Genomic DNA, 20,725 nt, shown 5'->3' on the forward strand with positions numbered 1-20,725 from the left:
ATACAGGGGGAAAAGTGTTGTCATAGGGGCACAGACATGAAACTATTTATACAGTTAGGGCTTTCCCCATTTAGTAAAGTGGCAATTATTACATTAATATTTATCATTTTTTTATTTCTCCTATTGTGGTGTAACATGTTTCAAGTAAACATTACATTTTCTATAGAGTTATTGCTTAAAGGGTAGCTCCCACCATCCTATTTCTTTTTTTGCTAGCCCGTAACCCCCCCCCCCCCCAGCTACGGCACTAGCCCGCTCCCTCCTCCCCGCCCCGCATACCCCGTTCCCTCATTACACTTGCAGTTACGGCAGAGTCCGGCAGCGGGCGTGCAGGGACAGCGTCGGCAACGCGGCGGCGGCGATGTGCGGGAGGAGTGGCCTCCCAGCCAGTGGCCGGGGAGCCAATGCGCTCGCTCCCGACTGTCTGATTGACAGGCAGGGAGCGAGTGCAGCCTAACTGAAAAAGGACTGATTGCCACTCCAAAATCAGTCCTTTTTCAGTGGCCGGTTTTTAAATGTAAATTAAACCTTTTTAATGAAAAAAAAAATTATAAAAGTATATTAGAGATATGTTGTTGTACATAAGTACTACAACATATCCAAAAATAAAGTTGGTGACAGTGCCCATTTAAATATTTTCCCATAACAAACTGATATTGTAACTTGTGGGCCCACTGCAGAGCTAATGGCATTAAGCGTATCTATATTTGTGTGTTCTTGGAGGAAACTCGAGTACTGGGAGTAAATCCATGCAAATACTGGGACAATGTGCCGACTCCATGCAGATGATGTTCATGTCACAAGGCAACAATGCGAACCAATGAGCCACCATGCGGCTTCTATTATAACATTCTATGTATTTCTGATAGCAATACATTCTGTTCACACATAGGTATGGGGTGGCCAAATCCAGCATCTTTACCATATGTTCTATCTACAGTGGTCTTCAACCTGCAGACCTCCAGATGTTGCAAAACTACAACTCCCAGCATGCCCGGACAGCCAACGGCTGTCCGGGCATGCTGGGAGTTGTAGTTTTGCAACATCTGGAGGTCCGCAGGTTGAAGACCACAGCTCGATCAAATGCTAAATCCTTATATTACCTGCCATTGTTCTACTGTATATTAGAAAACTACAAAACATAATTAACTACATAACATTAAAGGGGTATTCTAGGATTTTTTTTTATTTGACTATGCTACAGGGGCTGTAAAGTTAGTGTAGTTCATAATATAGTGTCTGTACCCGTGTGTGACTGTTTTCTCACAATTCTTCTGTGATTTTCACCCCAATATTTATTTTTAACAGCATACAAAATGACTGTTGTCTCAGATTTTCCCAGCTTTCAATGCGGCCGAGACCTGACTCACTAGTCAGCTGATGACAGGGAGCCTGTCTGCTTCAATGGGTGGAGGGATCGCTTGGTGGGAGTGAGATCAATCTGCAACTAATGCAACAGCTGGAGGCACCCTGATTGGGAAACCACAGGTCTTTTGAATGGATGCAGCTCATTTATGTTTCAATGGGTGGGGTGGCTGATGTGTGGGAGGGAGGAAAATGGAATTGTGGGATTTGTAGGCAAAAGAAGAAAACACAAAAAGGAAATACCAGTTCACAAAAAGCTAGTCACAGTATTATGGTAATCTCACAACAAATAGCCCCAAGACAAGCGCAGATCCTTCCTAAGCATGTCCATTACTGCCTGCCAGGTACATACTAAAATCACCTTATGGTGGATAACCACTTTAATAGTGAACAGATGTAAGAGACATACCTTACAGATTCTCTGCAGTTGATGCAATGTTTTCATAACATAAAAGCAAAAAAAATTGATTTATTCTTGATTCCAAGTATTCCTGAATTATTAATAAATGATAAATCTATCTATATATATAAAACTCAATGCGTGTATGTATGTGTGTGTGTGTGTGTGTGTGTGTGTGTGTGTTCCAGCATCACGTCCAAACGGCTAAAGATATTAACATGAGACTTGGCACACATGTTACTTATATGTCAACAACAAACATAGGATAGGTGATTTAACCCCTACTCACCCCCATTTGGCAGGGTCGGGGTTTATGTTTAAAGTCCCATACAAGTCTATGGGAAATATATGTTAATGCATGACTTCCAAACGGCTGGAGATATTTCAATAATACTTGGTCACATGTTACTTATATGTCCACTTAAAATATAGGATAGTTAATTTAACCCTTAACTACCCCCATTTGTGAGGGTCGGGGTTTTAGTTTAAAGTCCCATGCACATCAATGGGAAATGTATGTTCCCACGTAACTTCCGTACGGCTGGAGATATTTCAATACCTGATACACAAATTACGAGTCGGGATAGGAGGTCGAGATAGGAGGTCGAGATAGGAGGATGGGATAGGAGGTCGGAATAGGAGGTCGGGATAGGAGGTCGGGAAAGGAGGTCGAGATAGGAGGACGGGATAGGAGGTCAGGAAAGGAGGACGGGATAGTAGGTCCAGATAGGAGGTCGGGATAGGAGGTCGGGATAGGAGGATGGGATAGGAGGACGGGATAGGAGGACGGGATATGAGGACAGGATATGAGGACGGGATAGGAGGTCGGGATAGGAGGTAGGGATAGGAGGTCGAGATAGGAGGTTGGGAAAGATGGACTGGATAGGAGGTCGGGAAAGGAGGTTGAGATAGGAGGTCGAGATAGGAGTACAAGATAGGAGGACGGGATAGGAGGTCGGCATAGGAGGTCGAGATAGGAGGTCGAGATAGGAGGACGGGATAGGAGGTCATGATAGGAGGTCGAGATAGGAGGACAGGATAGGAGGTCGGGATAGGAGGTCAGGATAGGAGGTCGAGATAGGAGGTTAGGATAGGAGGTCGAGATAGGAGGACGGGATAGGAGGTCGGGATAGGAGGTCGGGATAGGAGGTCAGGATAGGATAGGAGGACGGGATAGGAGGTCGAGATAGGCGGTCGGGATAGGTGGACGGGATAGGAGGTCGGGATATGAGGACAGGATATGAGGACTGGATATGAGGACTGGATATGAGGTCGAGATATGATGACGGTATAGGGGTCAGGATATGAGGACTGGATATGGGGTTGGGATATGACAACAATATATGAGGATAGGATATGAAGTCAAAAGCTTCCTCCTTTGTTTATTTTCCTCCCCAACAAGGATTAGGAAGGAAAAACCGGGCAACGCCGGGTATTAAGCTAGTATATATATATATACTAGCTGAGTACCCGGCGTTGCCCGGTTTTTCCTTCCTCATCCTTGTTGGGGAGGAAAATCAACAAAGGAGGAAGCTTTTGACTTCAAATCCCATCCCCATATATTGTTGTCATATCCCAACCCCATATGCCGTCCTCATACCCCGACCTCCTATCCAGTCATCCTATCCCGTCCTCCTATCCAGTCCTCCTATCCCGACCTCCTATCCCGACCTCCTATCCCGTCCTCCTATCCCGTCCTCCTATCTCGACCTCCTATCCAGTCCTCCTATCCCATCCTCCTATCTCGACCTCCTATCCCGACCTCCTATCCTGACCTCCTATCTCGACCTCCTATCCAGTCCTCCTATCCCATCCTCCTATCCCGACCTCCTATCCCGTCCTCCTATCCCATCCTCCTATCCCGACCTCCTATCCCGACCTCCTATCTCGATCTCCTATCCCGTCCTTCTATCCCGTCCTATCTCGACCTCCTATCTTGTCCTCCTATCTCAACCCCCTATCCCGTCCTCCTATCTCCACCTCCTATCCCGACCTCCTATCCCAACCTCCTATCTTGACCTCCTATCCAGTCCTCCTATCTTGACCTCCTATCCCGTCCTCCTATCCCGACCTCCTATCTCAACCCCCTATCCCGTCCTCCTATCTCCACCTCCTATCCCGACCTCCTAGCTCAACCTCCTATCCTGTCCTTCTATCTCGACCTCCTATCCTGACCTCCTACCCCGTCCTCCTATCTCCACCTCCTATCCCGTCCTCATATCCCGACCTCCTATCTCGACCTCCTATCCCGTCCTCCTATCTCGACCTCCTATCCCGACCCGTAATATGTGTACCAGGTATTGAAATATCTCCAGCCGTACGGAAGTTATGTGGGAACATACATTTCCCATTGATTTGCATAGGACTTTAAACAAAAACCCCGACCCTCACAAATGGGGGTAGTTAAGGGTTAAATTAACTATCCTATATTTTAAGTGGACATATAAGTAACATGTGACCAAGTATTATTGAAATATCTTCAGCCGTAAAGAAGTTATGCTGTAACATATATTTCCCATAGACTTGTATGGGACTTTAAACATAAACCCCGCCCCTGGCAAATGGGGGTGAGTAAGGGTTAAATCACCTATCCTATGTTTGTTGTTGACATATAAGTAACATGTGTCCAAGTTTCATGTTAATATCGTTAGCCGTTTGGAAGTTTTTGTGGAACATACACACATACACACACACATACACACACACGTTGAGTTTTATATATATAGATTAAACTCAATGGGGCAGATTTATCAAAACCTGTGCAGAGGAAAAGTTGCCCAGTTGCCCATAGCAACCAATCAGATCACTTCTTTCATTTTGCAGAGGCCTTGTTAAAAATGAAAGAAGCGATCTGATTGGTTGCTATGGACAACTGGGCAACTTTTCCTCTGCACAGGTTTTGATAAATCTGCCCCATTGAGTGTATATGTGTGTGTGTGTGTATGTATGTGTGTATGTTACAGCATCACGTCCAAACGACTGAAGATATTAACATGAAACTTGGCACACATGTTACTTATATGCCAACAACAAACATAGGATAGGTAATTTAACCCTATCCTACCCTCATTTGCGAGGGTCAGGGTTTTTGTTTAAAGTCCAAAGCAAATCTATGGGAAATACATGTTCCAGCATAACTTCCGTATGGCTGGAGATATTTCGATGATACTTAGTCACATGTTACTTATATGTCAAATAAAATGTATAATAGTTAAAGGGATATTCCAGGAAAAAACTTTTTTTCATATATCAACTGGTTCCAGAAAGTTAAACAGATTTGTAAATTACTTCTATTAAAAAATCTTAATCCTTTCAGTACTTATGAGCTTCTGAAGTTAAGGTTGTTCTTTTCTGTCTAAGTAATCTCTGATGACACGTGTCTCGGGAAACGCCCAGTTTAGAAGCAAATCCCCATAGCAAACCTCTTCAAAACTGGGCGGTTCCCGAGACACGTGTCATCAGAGATTACTTAGACAGAAAAGAACAACCTAAACTTCAGAAGCTCATAAGTACTGAAAGGATTAAGATTTTTTTTATAGAAGTAATTTACAAATCTGTTTAACTTTCTGGAGCCAGTTGATATATAAAAAAAAGTTTTTTCCTGGATAACCCCTTTAAGTTAACCCTAACCTACCCCCATATATGAAGGATGGGGTTTTTGTTTTAAATCCCATACAAGTTTTATAGGACTTCTGGTACCTTACTCCACAAGCTCCGCTCTGCATCTCCTGTTGAATGTGTCAGTCCAGCTGGCAAACCACACTCTGCCCGCATTCCATGCCCCATCTTGCAAATACATGCCCACCCTTTAAGCCCCACCCATTTTATTTTCATCTTACAATTTCTTCATCACAACTCAGCCCCACCTGAGGATGGGATAGGAGGATTAGAAATGAGGACGGGATATGAGGTCAGGATATGGGGACAGGATATGTGGTCTGGATATGAGGTTGGATATGGGGACGGGGTATGGGCACAACATATGGGGATGGGATATGAGGTTGGGATATGGAGACAGGATGTGGGGACGGGATATAGTTACAGAATATGGGGACGGGATATGAGGTCTGGATATAAAGTTGGATATGGGGACGGGATATGAGGACAGGATGTGGGAACTGGATATGGGGATGGGATATGGGGACGGCATATGGGGAAGGTATTTGGGAATGGGATACAGGGACAGAGTATGAGGTCGGGATATGAGGAGGGGATATGAGGACGGAAAATGAGGTTGAGATATGAGGACAGGATATGAAGTCAGGATATGAGGAGTGGATTTGGGGTTGGGATATGAGGAGGGGGATATGGGGTCAGGATTTGAGGACAGGATATGAGGACAAAAGCTTCCTCCTTTGTTGCCTTTCCTTCCCCCCAGGGATTAGGTAGGAAAAAATGGGCAGCGCTGGGTACTCAGCTAGTGAAAAAAATAAAGAGTATTTATTACAAGCACAGTATGTGCCTATTCTCTATACTAATTTGCTTTAAAATACCAAAACCCAGAGACCTTGACTACACAATCCACCCTTTTTGTTAAATGTGCACTGTCATTTTGAACAACTTCTCTCCATTTGACTATGTGATTCTTAACATATTTGTATATAATTTCAGTTACCAAAAATTACTGAAGTCTTGGCCAATAGGTGTCTCCCTCCCGTGAAATCAGCTGTCCACTGTGTGTTGTCAGGGGATTCTTGTCTCTAGTAACAGACACAGCAAGGCAAAACACAGGGCTGTGGGGTTTAGACATGTACTGTGTGAAGGCGAAAGAAAGAAAGAGAACTTGAGAAAGTTTGGGCTGAGTAACTGCACATTCAACCAATCTGCTGATAATCCATGAAGGAAAACTAGTGTTTCTGCACATCTCTCACCAGCCATATAAAGTGTAGCTCAGCTGTGAATAGTAGTGTACCTACTGCTGTATGTCCACCGAGCTGTAGGTTTATCTCCCCCTCTTCCTCCATTTAGCTTTTCAGCATCATCTAGTGAAACCATTTTATTGCTGCTACTGCTTCTTGCTTTTTTTGCTCAAAAAGCACCTTGTAAACCCAGTGCATCATTAGCGCCCTTCCCAACTCCCCCCACATGCTATCTATAGTACTGTACTGTAAATCATCCCCCAACACAGAGTCAGCCTATTCGGTGCACTTTACCAGCACTATGTCATGGCATAGAAGTAAGGACTATGCTGTGCTGTGATTGGCTAGGCAACTAAGGTAGGAAGTCTTGTATTTGTGTATGTGTGTGTGTGTTACTGGCAGACAGCTCAGCTCTGGGCGCTGAAATGGATAGAATGAGAAATAGCTGTGCAGCATGGGGGAAGATCAATAACAGCAATGAAATCCCAACAATTAACTGACCTAACTAAATTAGAATGGTTTAAAAACCATACACTTTAAAGGGGTATTCCAGCCAGCATGCTACAAAACTACAACTACCAGCATGCCTAGACAGCCGTTGGTTGTCCAGGCATGCTGGGAGTTGTAGTTTTGTAACAGCTGGAGGGCCGCAGTTTGGATGCCACTGCTTTACATAAAAGGTAATGTATAGATTTCAGCCTGATTATTTTAGAAAACATTCTAACAAATGGTACTGTTTAATAAAGACCCTGAATTTGCATTTATCATAGTATAAAACAAATAGGTTGTTAAAAGTAGGGTCTTAAATTTCAAGAAAAAAAACATTTGCAGAAAAAAAAGTAAGTTCCAAATTTATATCAGGGGGTACTTACCGATAGAGAGATTGGTTAAGAAAGCTTTGTCCTCAGCTGAACCCGGACTCTCTCACCACATTGAATATTCTTTTGTGTAGGTGGAACCCCTAGTGGAAAAAGATTGTATTACTGGATGATGTTTATTTTTGTCCCCACAGTACAGCAGAGGACATACAAGTCAATCCACAGTTTCTTCTGCAAAACATCTTGCAGATTAAACCACAAATCTACAGCAAATCCACCGAATTTTTTTACTGTATTCCGCTGATTTTGCCTGTGCAAATTTGCTGGTAAAAACCGCAGCAATAAACAAATTTTTTGTGGGTTGTCTGGCCCTAAAAACGTTTTAGTGATGTGCTTAAACACGTGTGGTGTCCCAGTACCGCATTCTATACGGTACTTGTTTATTTATGGGTCCCCATAGCCAGAGTCCCTAGGACGTAGGGATTCCTATTAATCCAGTCTACCCCTAGTCACCTCTATTCTAGTATATAATTAGTAATTTATGCATAGGTTAATGTAAATAGCATAATATATGTCAATAAATGGTTCATTACTTGTTTCTATGGCGTCGCAGGGCCTTCGGGTCATGTGATGCGTTCCATGCCTCACTCTGGATGTGTTCCAGGCCTCACTTTGGTATTTCTAGCCTTGTTTTGGTATTATTATGTGTATAGGAAGTCAGATGATCACCCAGAAGCCTGTGTGACGGTGAGTGACAGCTGACCTTGGACCTATCAAATTAGGCTCCACCCCCTGTCCATATAAGGGACGCGGCAGCCATTTTAGCTCTCTTACTCCTGTGCTCTTGATGAGAGAAGACCTGTACAGCAGTAATCGCAGTGAGTTAGGCCTGAGCCTTGCGGCAACGGCTGAACAATTATAGTTATAGAGTGTATCAATCCCCAAACACTCTGCGGGACTACCGGACCTAATCTACCCCTAAATCCGGACGTATCCACGCACCAATTACCTTGATTCTATTAACCTGCAAAAGACGCAAGGTCCACAGCAACTGTCAGTCATTGAAGTCTAAACAAGTGTAACTACAGAGACTGTTACTGTATTCTGAATGTACCACAAGTTCAAGAGTAAAGTTTACTTCAGTTCAAGTTTAACTCCAGTGTGGACCTTCAGTCATTATCTGCATACGCCTGTCGTTTCTGTGAAGCGCGGCGATAGGCCGAAGCTATACCTCAATAATACCAGCCCTCACCCTGGCGTCACGAGTGACAGGGTTAATATTAACCCCTCATATACCGTTACCATATCACCACTACCATACACCCCCCAAGGGCTACCACACATGTTTTAAAAATAAAACTGAAGTTATACTCACCTGCCCTGATCCCTTGCTGCTGCTGGCCAGAAAGCTTAGAGGTGGTTCCCAAACTTTTGATTTTTCAACCAATTGTCAAGGAGGATGAGCCGAACTACTTAAAGGTGTACTCCAGTGGAAAACTATTTATTTATTTTTTAATCAACAGGTGCCAGAAAGTTAAACAGATTTGTAAATAACTTCTATTTTAAAATATTAATTCTTCCAGTACTTACCAGCTGCTGTATGCTCTACAGGAAGTTATTTTCTTTTTAATTTCTTTTCAGTCAGTCTGACCACAGTGCTCTCTGCTGACACCTCTGTCCATGTCAGGAACTGTCCAGAGCAGGAGCAAATCCCCATAGCAAACCTTTCCTGCTCTGGACAGTTCCTGACATAGACAGAGGTGTCAGCAGAGAGCACTGTGGTCAGACTGACTGAAAAGAAATTCAAAAAGAAAAGAACTTCCTGTGGAGCACTGTAATATACAGCAGCTCATAAGTAGTGGAAGGATTAAAGGGGTATTCCAGGATTTTTTTTTATTTGACTATGCTACAGGGGGTGTAAAGTTAGTGTAGTTCATAATATAGTGTCTGTACCTGTGTGTGACGGTTTCTCACAATTCTTATGTGATTTTCACCCCAATATTTATTTTTATCAGCATACAAAATAACTGTTGTCTCAGATTTTTCCCAGGTTGCAATGCGGCCAAGACCTGACTCACTAGTCAGCTGATGACAGGGAGCCTGTCTGCTTCAAGGGTGGAGGGATCAACCTGCAACTAATGCAACAGCTGTAGGCACCCTGATTGAAAATCACAGGTCTTTTGATGAATGCAGCTCATTTATGTTTCAATGGGTGGGGTGGCTGATGTGTGGGAGGGAGGACAATGAAATTGTGGGATTTGTAATCAAAAAAGAAAAACTCAGACAGGAAATACCAGTTCACAAAAAGCTAGCCACAGTGTTATGGTAATCTCACAACATAGCCATTTAGCCCCAAGACAAGCGCAGATCCTTCCTAAGCATGTCCATTACTGTCTGCCAGGTACGTACTAAAATCACCTTATGGTGGAGATAACCCCTTTAACATTTTTAAACAGAAGTGATTTACAAATCTGTTTAACCTTCTGGCACCAGTCGATTAAAAAAAAAAAAATAGCTTTCACCCCTTTGTCACAGCCTAACACACCTCTTTACTCCCTCTCACCTGCCAGCCCCTCCCTGAATGACATACTGGGCTCTGCACATCAGTCAAGGAGGAGCTGAGAGGTGAGGCATGGTAGGATGTGACACTTAGGCAGCTCAGCTCTGCCTTCTTGACACTTGGCTGTGAAAAAGAATGTGTATTTCTAGGTTTGGCAACCACCATCAGCTCCAGAAAAGGTACAGTTTGCCTTTATGCCATAAGAGCTATCCAACAGTGTATGCAGAAAATACAGCTGAAAAGTTTCTTGGGGCCAGACAACCCTTTTAAAGGGGTAGTTCAGGGAACTGAACTTATCAGACACTTATCCCCTAACCACAGGATAGGGGATTAGTGTCCGATCGTGGGGGGCCTGACTGCTGGGACCCCCCTGCAATCTTCTGTATGGGACCCTGGCTACTTATGCGTCCTCGACACACTCCAGCCCACACCTTCGTGAACGAACGCAAGTGAGTGGCTGAGGCGGGACATCACTGTGGCCGGTGATTGGCTGAGTAGGCCCTCACTTGCGTTTGTCCAGGAACGTGGGGGGGTGCTCTGTTCTGAGGACACGTAAGTAGCTGGGGCCCCGTGCAGGAGATCGCGGGGGGTCCCAGCGAACGGACCACCTGTGATCAATAGTGTTGAGCGGCATAGGCCATATTCGAATTTGCGAATATTCGCGAATATATGGACGAATATTCGTCATATATTCGCGAATATTAGCATATTCGTAATATTCTCGTTTTATTTTCGCATACGTGAAAATTCGCATATGCGAAATTAGTATATGCAAATTTTCGTATATGCGAAAATTTGCACACCAGTCTCACACAGTAGTATTAGAGCCTTCTTTACACCACACAAGCTGGAAGCAGAGAGGGATGATCACTGTGATGTGTACTGTGAAGAAAAAAAAAATACGAATATTCGTAATTACGAATATATAGTGCTATATTCGCGAATGTTCGCGAATTTGCAAATATGCGATATTCGCGAATAAAATTCGCATTGCGAATATTCGCGAGCAACACTAGTGATCAAACACTTATTCCCTATGTTGTGGGTAGGGAGTAAGTGTCAAAAAAGTTCAGTTCCCTGCACTACCCCTTTAAACATATTCAAAAAAGACGGCACTAAAATAAGGAACAGAAATCACCCTCTGGATATGCTGAAAGTTCAATTCATCATTCAGCTCTATATTTTCTTGCTTAAAAATACTTTATTTTTGCAGCTGTATCACATTACAGAAATACACTTTTTTGCATTCTGGCCTCCAGGGATAAATACTAGTTCTTATGCATTTGCAGCCACATTATAACCAATTAGTTATTATACCGCTGTACAGACCTGTAAGAGATGCAGCAGGCATAGATCGGTCAGGCGGACAGTGGTAACGCAGATGTGAAGCTGCCAACTAGTCCAGGTTTTATCACATACACTCCATACAAGAGGGCATGGCATATAAAAATAAACGGTTTAATCGGTTATTAAAAACTTTGTCTTTTAGTTGTAAGGGAGTTCGCAGGGGGTCAAGCGGTCAGACCCCCAGCCAATCAAACACATCCCCTATCTTGTGGATAGGGGATAAATATTGTTTCTCTGGACATCTTCTTTAAGAGCTCTAGGATTGGATTCCTGGACAGGAAAGGTACTTGGCCTAAATATACTAATGAAAAATGATTTATTAGTCTAGGATTCCACTGAGGTTTTTCATGCAAGAATGCCAAAAAAACACCCATTTTGCGGCACAACATTTTTTCTGTGAAAAAAACGCAGCGGACAGATGTTAGCTGCAAGTCAAGAGTAAACTGCAAAATGCCAGATCCACTTGGCGTTTTTCAGTTTGGCATTTTTTTTAATCCTTAGGGTTTTTTCAGCTATTTTTGGCTCCTTGGCAGTATAAAAAAAAAAAACTCTTGTTGAGACTTTGGCATTTTTTTTTAGGGAAAATCTTGTCATGTGGGTTTTAACTTTGGCATTTTTGCTGGCAGTTTTTATTTATTTTTTGGACTTTAGCGATCCAAAAAAGTTATGGAGATACCCTTTTTAATAAAATTTCGTAGGGTACCATTAAAAAAATAATAATAAAAAAGATACATTATTGATGGAAAAAACTGTATTTAACAAAATTAAACTTTTGTATAACAAAATTTTGATTCATTTTTAAACAGAGATCAATTTATGTGGGCAGGCAGGGAACTAAAAATGTAGCCGACAATAATAAAAATTTAGAAAGGGACCATTTAAATGTAAAAATAATATATTTGTTATAATTCATTTTGTTAACCTTTTTATTAATAATGTATTTTAATAATGTGTTGAATAAAGTGTGTGTGTGTGTTTTTAACTATTTTTACATTTTTTTTAGGTAATACTACTACTCCCAGCATGTAACACACTGTTCCATGATGGGAGTAGTAGTACCTGTACTAATTGACAGATCACCCCGGGTTCCATTGCGATCCTTCTGTATAAAGTATAGATGCAGCGGCCGCTCTTCTATGGTCCCCTGCACAGCCTATTCATATTTCCGGCAGAGAGCTGTGATTGGCCAGATGGTTCCAGCCAATCACAACTCTCTGTGGGAAATATGAATAGGTGTGTATATATATATATATATATATATATATATATATATATATATATATGTCAGTGCAGGGGACAATAGAAGAGCAGCCGTCCGCATCTATACATTATACAGGAGGATCACAGCGGGTGTCAGAAGTGACATCCGCTGTGATCTTTCCTTAACTGCAGGTACTACAGCTCCCAACATGGAACAGAATGTGCTCCATGTTGGGAGTAGTAGTACCTGCAGTTAAGGACAGATCACAGCGGGTATCACGTCTGACACCCGATGCGATCGTCCTATCTATTGCAGAGATGTGGAGCAGCTCTATACAGCGCTCACATCTCTGCTCTGTACTCCGGCCAGTGATATAAATATATACACCTATTCATATTTCCGGCAGAGAGCTGTGATTGGCCAGATGGTTCCAGACAATCACAACTCTCTGTGGGAAATATGAATAGGTGTATATATACGTCAGTGCAGGGGACCATAGAAGAGCGGCCGTCCGCATCTATACATTTTACAGGAGGATCACAGCGGGTGTCAGGAGTGACACCTGCTGTAATCTTTCCTTAACTGCAGGTACTAATGCTCCACCATAGAGCACATTCTGCTCCATGCTGGGAGCTGTAGTTCCTGCATTAATAGACAGATCGCAACAGGTGTCAAAAGTGAGTCGCTGCGATGTGTCTATTAATGCAGGCGCTACAGCTCCCATGATGGAGAAGAGTGTGCTCCATGTTGGGAGTAGTAGTACCTGCGGTTAAGGACAGATCACAGCGGGTGTCACTCCTGACGATCGTCCTATCTATTGCAGAGATGTAGAGCAGCTCTATACAGCGCCTGCATCTCTGCACTATACTCCGGCCAGTGATATGAATAGAATTCCCATCACTCATATTCATATTTCCCTGTGAGAGCTGTGATTGGCTGCCACCATCCGGCCAATCTCTACTCTGGGCACAAAATATGAATGAGTGATGTTCTATTCACATCACTGGCCGGAGTACAGAGCAGAGATGCGAGTGCTGTATAGAGACGCTCCGCATCTCTGCAATTTAAAGGACGATCACATCGGGTGTCAGGAGTGACACCCAGGGCGAACTGTCTATTAGTACAGGTACTACTGCTCCTATTATGGAACAGTGTGTTCCATGCTGGGAGGAGTAGTAGTACTACCTAAAAAATTTACAAAATAAAGAAAAAAAGTGAAAAACACACACTTTATTAAACATATTATTAAAAGACATTAATAATAAAAATGTTAACAAAATTAATTAAAAAAAATATAGTATTTTTACATTTAAATGGCCCCTTTCTACATTTGCTACATTGTTAGTTCCCTGCCCCCCCCCCCCCACATACATTGATCCCTGTTTATAAATGAATTAAAATTTTGTTATAGAAAAGAAAAATTTCATTAAATAAATTTTTTCCATCCTTACTCCATCCTTTTAAATTTTTTTTGGTACCCAACAAATTTTTTTAAAAACTCCAAAGGGGCCAAACATGCAATTTCCGCTCAAAGGCAAAAATGCCAGAAAAAAATGCCAAAACGCAGGGAAAATCAGTGGCAGTTTTCCTGGCAGGTTTTCTGGTGTTTTTTAAGCCTTAAAAAACGCAAGACAAAAACCTCAGTGGAATCCTAGCCTTAATGCCTAAATTTTCCCTTTAATGTCAATCTTTTTAATTTAAATTATTTTTCTTATAAAACTTTCAATTTTATGGCAGACAGGAGGCTCGTATCAATTGCATATTCTTTCTTTAATATGCCCAATAGCAGAAAAAACAAATGTAACATGAATGTAAAATGGAAGAAAAAAGATGCAGGTCACCTAGCAACCTGACCGCACCCCTTCCAACATCTCCACCAATCCCATCCGGGCTTGCTCCATAAAAGACAGTGTTGCCTCCGCCTCCTCCTCTTTCTTTCTGCTCAATAGACAGATAAGTACCATTGTGCTAACTGTATATTAAGTTTATTCATTGTTCGCTATTTTCTATATATAATTTTTTCTTGGGAACATCTGGGAGTCTTATCCCCACTCCCTTATTCCCATTACCTGTTGTTTCTGTATTTTTTCTTTATTCCATTCTATATATATATATATATATTTTTCTTCTGGGTGCTGGCGTAGATACTGCATACGCCCGCACCCCCTGTTTCGTTTACCTGGTAATTCGGGGCGCTGCCCCGCTTCACTGTTTGTCCCCATTACTAGTCCTGTTCTACTGTTTCCACTCTCTGGCGAGCGGCCGCCATCTCCGGTGACGTCACCTTCTTCTCCAGTTGTTGCGCCGCCCCTCTTCTCCGCTACCAGCGCGCGCTTCCACTTCTCAGGAGCGCGGCTGATATAGCGAGATCTCGGGCGGACGAACGCCACGCCCACCCCACCCCTAGAGTGCGGCGCTCGCGTCGGTTTGTCTCCTTCCTTTTTCCCCTGCTGCAGATCGGTATAGGTGCTGGATTCGCAGGGGACCGGAGGACTTGTGATTTCCCTCACTCTGGTCTCCTGCATTCCGCTGGTCACATTTAGTTTCTGCGCCCCCCCCCCCCTTCCCTCTCCTGAATAGGCATCTACACAGATTCCCCTCTTCTTTACTTGTGGCCTGCATCACGCCACATGAATATATAGGGAGATATACATATTTATATATATATATATATATATATATATTTATGTGTACATATATATGTGTATATTTTACTAATGTGTATATATTTATGCTTCTATTCTCTATACCATATTAAAGTTTATATTTATTCTATACATATATATATTTTGTCTCCACAGCCCCGAGTTTTTGCTGTAGTTTTCCCTACGTTCACTAGCTACTATGACAGACAGGAAACTGGATTTGACCATGGGGGAGGGCCCCAACGGCTCGCATGACCAGGATCGCATGTCCGCTGAGCAAATTCAGCAACTGGTCCACAGGTCGGTACATACTGCCCTTGCAGCCGCTATGACAACGGTTAATGATACCATTACCCGATCTGTATCTATGGCCATATCTCAATCGCGCCAAGACGCGTCTATCCTACCAGCTTTAGTGCTGGCAGGTCCCTCAGAGCAGACTCACCCTTCTGGCTCATTGAGACCCGGGAAGTCGGCCCGGAAGAGTCACCATTGTACCGACGCAGCGACCTCTGCTATGTTGCCAATCCCATTGGGAGGTGGCCAATCTCTTGCAGCTGACCCTTTGCCTGAGGGCAGCAACCCGTTTACGGGCAAAAGACCCTCCGCCCGGGAGGAAGTTGATACTAACCGGGTTAAACGATCCGCTAAGCGGATTAAGCCTGATTCCTATGTGGATAGGTCGGATTCAGAGTCCGAAACTGTTTCAGATGATTCTGAACATTCCGTTTTTGATAGCGGGGAGGATGACGGTTGTGATGGGGATGAGGTTCAACCCTCTGGTTCTTCTCACACTGAAGACGTTTCCGTCAATGCCGTTTTGGACTCTCAGGGAGTCCCCTTCTTCGACCCGGAGGCTATCAAGCATCCGCGGTCAGGTGAATGGACACCGATTCCTCAGGTCGCTAAATACATTGAGGCATGGTTGAGAAAACCCCTGGACAGGGGTAACAGGAACAAGCTCAGGTCTGAGTGTCCCTGTCCTTCGGTCGCCAATAAGGTGGCGGTGACCCCAGAGCTCGACCCGATCTTGGTAAAATACCTGCTGAAATCGGGCAAAAACCCTAGTAAGGGGTTGGATAGGTCCTTCAAATCGGTGCAGGATAAACTGCTTGATTTATTAGGTCCGTTAACAAAGATCCTGAACATGGCGGAACAGGCGGTGGCCGCGGGTACGCAAGTGGACGCGGAAGTACTGAGAGGTTGGGCTCTCAGAGCCACATGCCTGCTTGGTAATGCCAACACGGCCATGTCATCTGAGAGACGCCGCTCTGTCTTGATGAGATTGGATCCTCAGTTGACCCATCTTGCGACAGAGGAACCAGGCCCATCTGCGGAGGGCCTTCTCTTCGGAGATTCGCTCATCAAGAACATTAATAAATTTGTGGGTCTCTTTTCTAGCCTGGATAAGGCACAATCCTCTTTAAAGAAATCCGCAAAGGTTTTCGGGAAGGTTGGAAGGGGTAGGGGTCGCCCTTCCGGCCGAGGATCCTATTTCAGACCCCACAATAGGGGTCCAGTACATTATGTACAAGAGAGGCCACAGGTGCAGGCGGTCGCCGCCACAGTTCCCGCTACTCCTTTCTTTCCATCCAGAGGTCGGCCCTGGAGGGCTCGAGGAGGTTCTCGAGGTTTCCCTAGAGGAAGATCCACAGGTAGGTCGAAGCGACATGCCGTTAATGAATGTTCCTGTGGGGGGCAGACTGAGATATTTTTCCCACGCTTGGACCCTGATTACATCAGACCCGTGGGTTCTGCAGACGGTGAGGGGATATGTTATAGAATTCGTAACACCCCTGCTTCAAACACGTCGACCAAGACGCATTGTTTTCTCAAACTCAGACAGAGCCTTAATTCGCACGGAGATCACAGATCTCTATGCCAAAAACGCTATTCGTCCGGTAACGATGGACGACCCGGGTTTCCTCAGCAACATTTTTCTCGTAAAAAAGAAGGATGGAGGATACAGACCAGTTATAAACCTGAAAGGCTTAAACGAGTGCGTTTTGTATCGCCATTTCAAAATGGAGGGCATTGATCTCCTAAGGGACCTGTTGCTCCAGAACGATTGGTTGGCGAAGATAGATTTGAAGGACGCGTACCTTACGGTACCAGTCCATCCTTCTTCCCGACACTTTCTCCAATTTCTGTGGGAAGGTCAGAAATGGGCGTTTACCTGCCTTCCGTTCGGTCTGTCGTCGGCCCCTTGGTGCTTCACCAAGCTCATGAGACCGGTGGTGTCGGCGTTAAGAAGCCGGGGGGTCCGACTGATCATATATCTAGACGATATATTCATTATGGCCAGGTCAATGCATCAGACCCTGTTACATGTAGAGTGGACAATCACTCTTCTTACAGAGCTGGGATTCCTGGTCAACGAAAAGAAGTCGGTGTTCAGACCAGCACAAATCATGGAGTTTCTGGGGTTTCAAGTGGATACCCGATCGGCAACTTTGAGCTTGCCGAACAAGAAACTTGTGGTGCTGCGCAGGGAGATCAGATTGTTGCTCCGCAAACAATTGGTGTCTCTTCGGGCGGTGGCCCGCATTGTGGGCCTGTTGTCCTCCTCAGTTCAAGCGATTTTTCCGGCTCCCCTACATTACAGGGCGCTGCAGAGACTGAAGATCAGTCACTTGGCGGGTGGCCTGACGTACGCAGATCAGGTTCCACTGTCACAGGAAGCTCGCGAGGAACTGTTATGGTGGCTCCGACACGTCCAGGACTGGAATGGAAGAACGATCTTCAATTCCAAACCGGACATTATCTTGGAATCGGACGCCAGCATGAGCGGATGGGGTGCCCGGTGCGGGTCCTCGGCTACAGGGGGCAAATGGTCCCCAGCAGAATCTCAGTTGCACATCAACTGCTTGGAACTACTCGCGGGTTCATTTGCTCTCAAAAGCTTTGTGTCTCACAGGGCAGATTGTTGCGTATTGTTACGCATGGACAGCATCACAGCGGTGCAGTACGTCAACCGTTTAGGGGGCACGAAATCCCAGAGGTTGACGGACATTGCGAAGAAACTCTGGCTGTTTTGCCTGGGGAGGAATATAGTTCTTCAAGCAGAGTATCTGCCAGGAGTGTCCAACTCTGTGGCGGATTGGAACTCCAGGCATTTGGTGGATGGCAGCGATTGGACACTGCATCTCACAGTTTTTCGTGCCCTCCGGGAATTATGGGGTCCTTTGAGTCTGGATTTATTTGCGTCCCGACTCAACTACCGGGTTCCCAGGTTCTTCAGTTGGAGGCCAGATCCGGAGGCGCTGGCGACGGATGCGTTCCGACAGGTTTGGCCTCGGGACACGCTGTATGCGTTTCCGCCGTTTGCCATGATACCCAGAGTATTATGGCATGCGGAAGCACAGAGGGCGACGTTGGTGTTGATCACTCCATGGTGGCCGACCCAATCGTGGTTTCCTCAGATATTGGGGATGACCATAGATTGTCCGAGGATTTGTCCCCTGTTCCCCGAATTGCTTCGCAATCCATCAGGGGAATTGCATCCACTGGTTTTGTCGGGTCAGTTGCCTTTAGTGGCCTGGCTGATTTCGGGTCGCCAGGAGTTGATAGACGATTATCACGGTCAACTAGAGACCTCATGTGCGAGGCTTGGGCTCCGGGTACCAGATCGGCTTACCGATCGGCCTGGGGACTATGGGTTCATTGGTGCTCACAACGGCAAATGGATCCCGTTCAAGCCCCTGTGTACGGAGTGTTAAATTTTTTGTCGGAAGCGTTCGATGCTGGGAAGGCTTATAGAACCATTAATGTCTATAGGTCTGCGATATCAGCACAACACATCCCAATGGATGGTGTGCCGGTGGGGCAACACCCAATGGTTTGCCGTCTTCTGAAGGGAATTAGGTTTAAACGTCCTCCGACTCCACGTTATTTAGCCACGTGGGATGTGTCGATGGTGCTTCGAATGTTTTCCTCTTGGGAGGATAACGGTTCGTTGTCACTCAAGCTACTGTCATATAAAATGACTATGCTGTTGTGCCTGGTGTCTATTAAGCGTGTTTCTGATGTACGCGCTTTAGACGTATCCAGGAGGCAGTTTACCCCTCATGGGGTGAATTTTTCTATTACTAGGCGTACTAAGACGAATTTGCGCACTGTGTTCTATCCGCTGTTTCCTTCTCACCCCAAACTATGTGTAGTGCGGTGTTTGAAGGAATATGAGATTAGAACGGCGTCATTTCGTTCTCCGCGTTTCTCTCAGTTGTTGATTTCATTTTGTGCACCATATTTTCCGGTTTCTTCCCCGACTCTGGCGCGTTGGGTGAAACTGACGATGGCTATGGCAGGAGTGGATGTGTCTCTATTTCGGGCACATTCTACCAGGGGGGCCATGGCTACTAAAGTAGCTCAGGCAGGAGGTTCTTTGTCTGATATTTTGAAAGCGGCGGATTGGTCTTCGGAGGAGACTTTCCGCAATTATTATTTTAGACCTGAATCTCATATAGCTATGTCAGTACTATAATGTTTGCCATGTTTTATATTATTTCTTGCTTTGAACTTGCAATTGATACGAGCCTCCTGTCTGCCATAAAATTTAGGATTTTCCTAGTATATTGACGGAAAATATAGATTTTATAAAGACAGGAGGCGAGTATCATCCCACCCGATGTTTTGTGCCCTCCCTGTTATGGTGTGTGTTTTTTCTTTTCTAGGATACTGAGAGGATTGTCTGGCGGACCTGCGCGATGTGGGTCATCACCTTCAGTTTCTTCGGTTGAATGATCCGATGTTCTTTTGGAGATCGCGGTCAAGTTGGAACAAGTGATGTGTAGTTGTGTCTTCACTGTTCGGAGACGACTTCGGTTCTCGGCTTCGTTTGAATGATGGTTACAGTCCGGGGTTTTTCGGCATCAAGAAAGAGGAGGAGGCGGAGGCAACACTGTCTTTTATGGAGCAAGCCCGGATGGGATTGGTGGAGATGTTGGAAGGGGTGCGGTCAGGTTGCTAGGTGACCTGCATCTTTTTTCTTCCATTTTACATTCATGTTACATTTGTTTTTTCTGCTATTGGGCATATTAAAGAAAGAATATGCAATTGATACTCGCCTCCTGTCTTTATAAAATCTATATTTTCCGTCAATATACTAGGAAAATCCTAAATTACAGCATGTTCAGAGCGAGTTATACATAGTTTGTGCATCAATCTACAACCATTTGCCCTCTCTAAGCTTACACTGCAGATCTTGACCTTTAGTTTTTTACTATTAATCCAATACTTTTTAGGTTAGTCTGCTCTACTGAGATTTAAAGAACATTACCCTATTTAAACTGCACTGCGGTCCCCTACACATTCCCCTGTAATCTTCATAACCTTTTCCATTGCAGTTAATAAGAAAGCATGTCAGGCAGCACCGGGGGAAACATTATTACTTTTGTTATCACTTACATTTTCTTACACAGCACTATCATGTAACTTAGATGGTGGAAATCCCAGAATGTTAATCGGGCCCCACAGTCACTGCACCAGTACAGGCTCCAATGTTATTTCCATAGACAAGGGCGGAATAGGC

The 20,725-nt window shown here is 44.4% G+C and overlaps 1 long non-coding RNA gene across 1 annotated transcript; it reads left to right on the top strand.

Annotated features, from left to right (window-relative positions):
* Positions 1–8,285: 8,285 nt before the first annotated feature.
* On the top strand, positions 8,286–20,248 carry LOC130294106 (uncharacterized). The gene is made up of 3 exons (XR_008848386.1): positions 8,286–8,320; positions 15,352–15,495; positions 19,869–20,248. It is a non-coding gene; the product is annotated as an uncharacterized LOC130294106 (long non-coding RNA).
* Positions 20,249–20,725: the final 477 nt, after the last annotated feature.

This window comes from Hyla sarda, chromosome 10 (genome assembly GCF_029499605.1).
Source record: "Hyla sarda isolate aHylSar1 chromosome 10, aHylSar1.hap1, whole genome shotgun sequence".
In the NCBI taxonomy this organism is placed as follows: Eukaryota; Metazoa; Chordata; class Amphibia; order Anura; family Hylidae; genus Hyla; species Hyla sarda.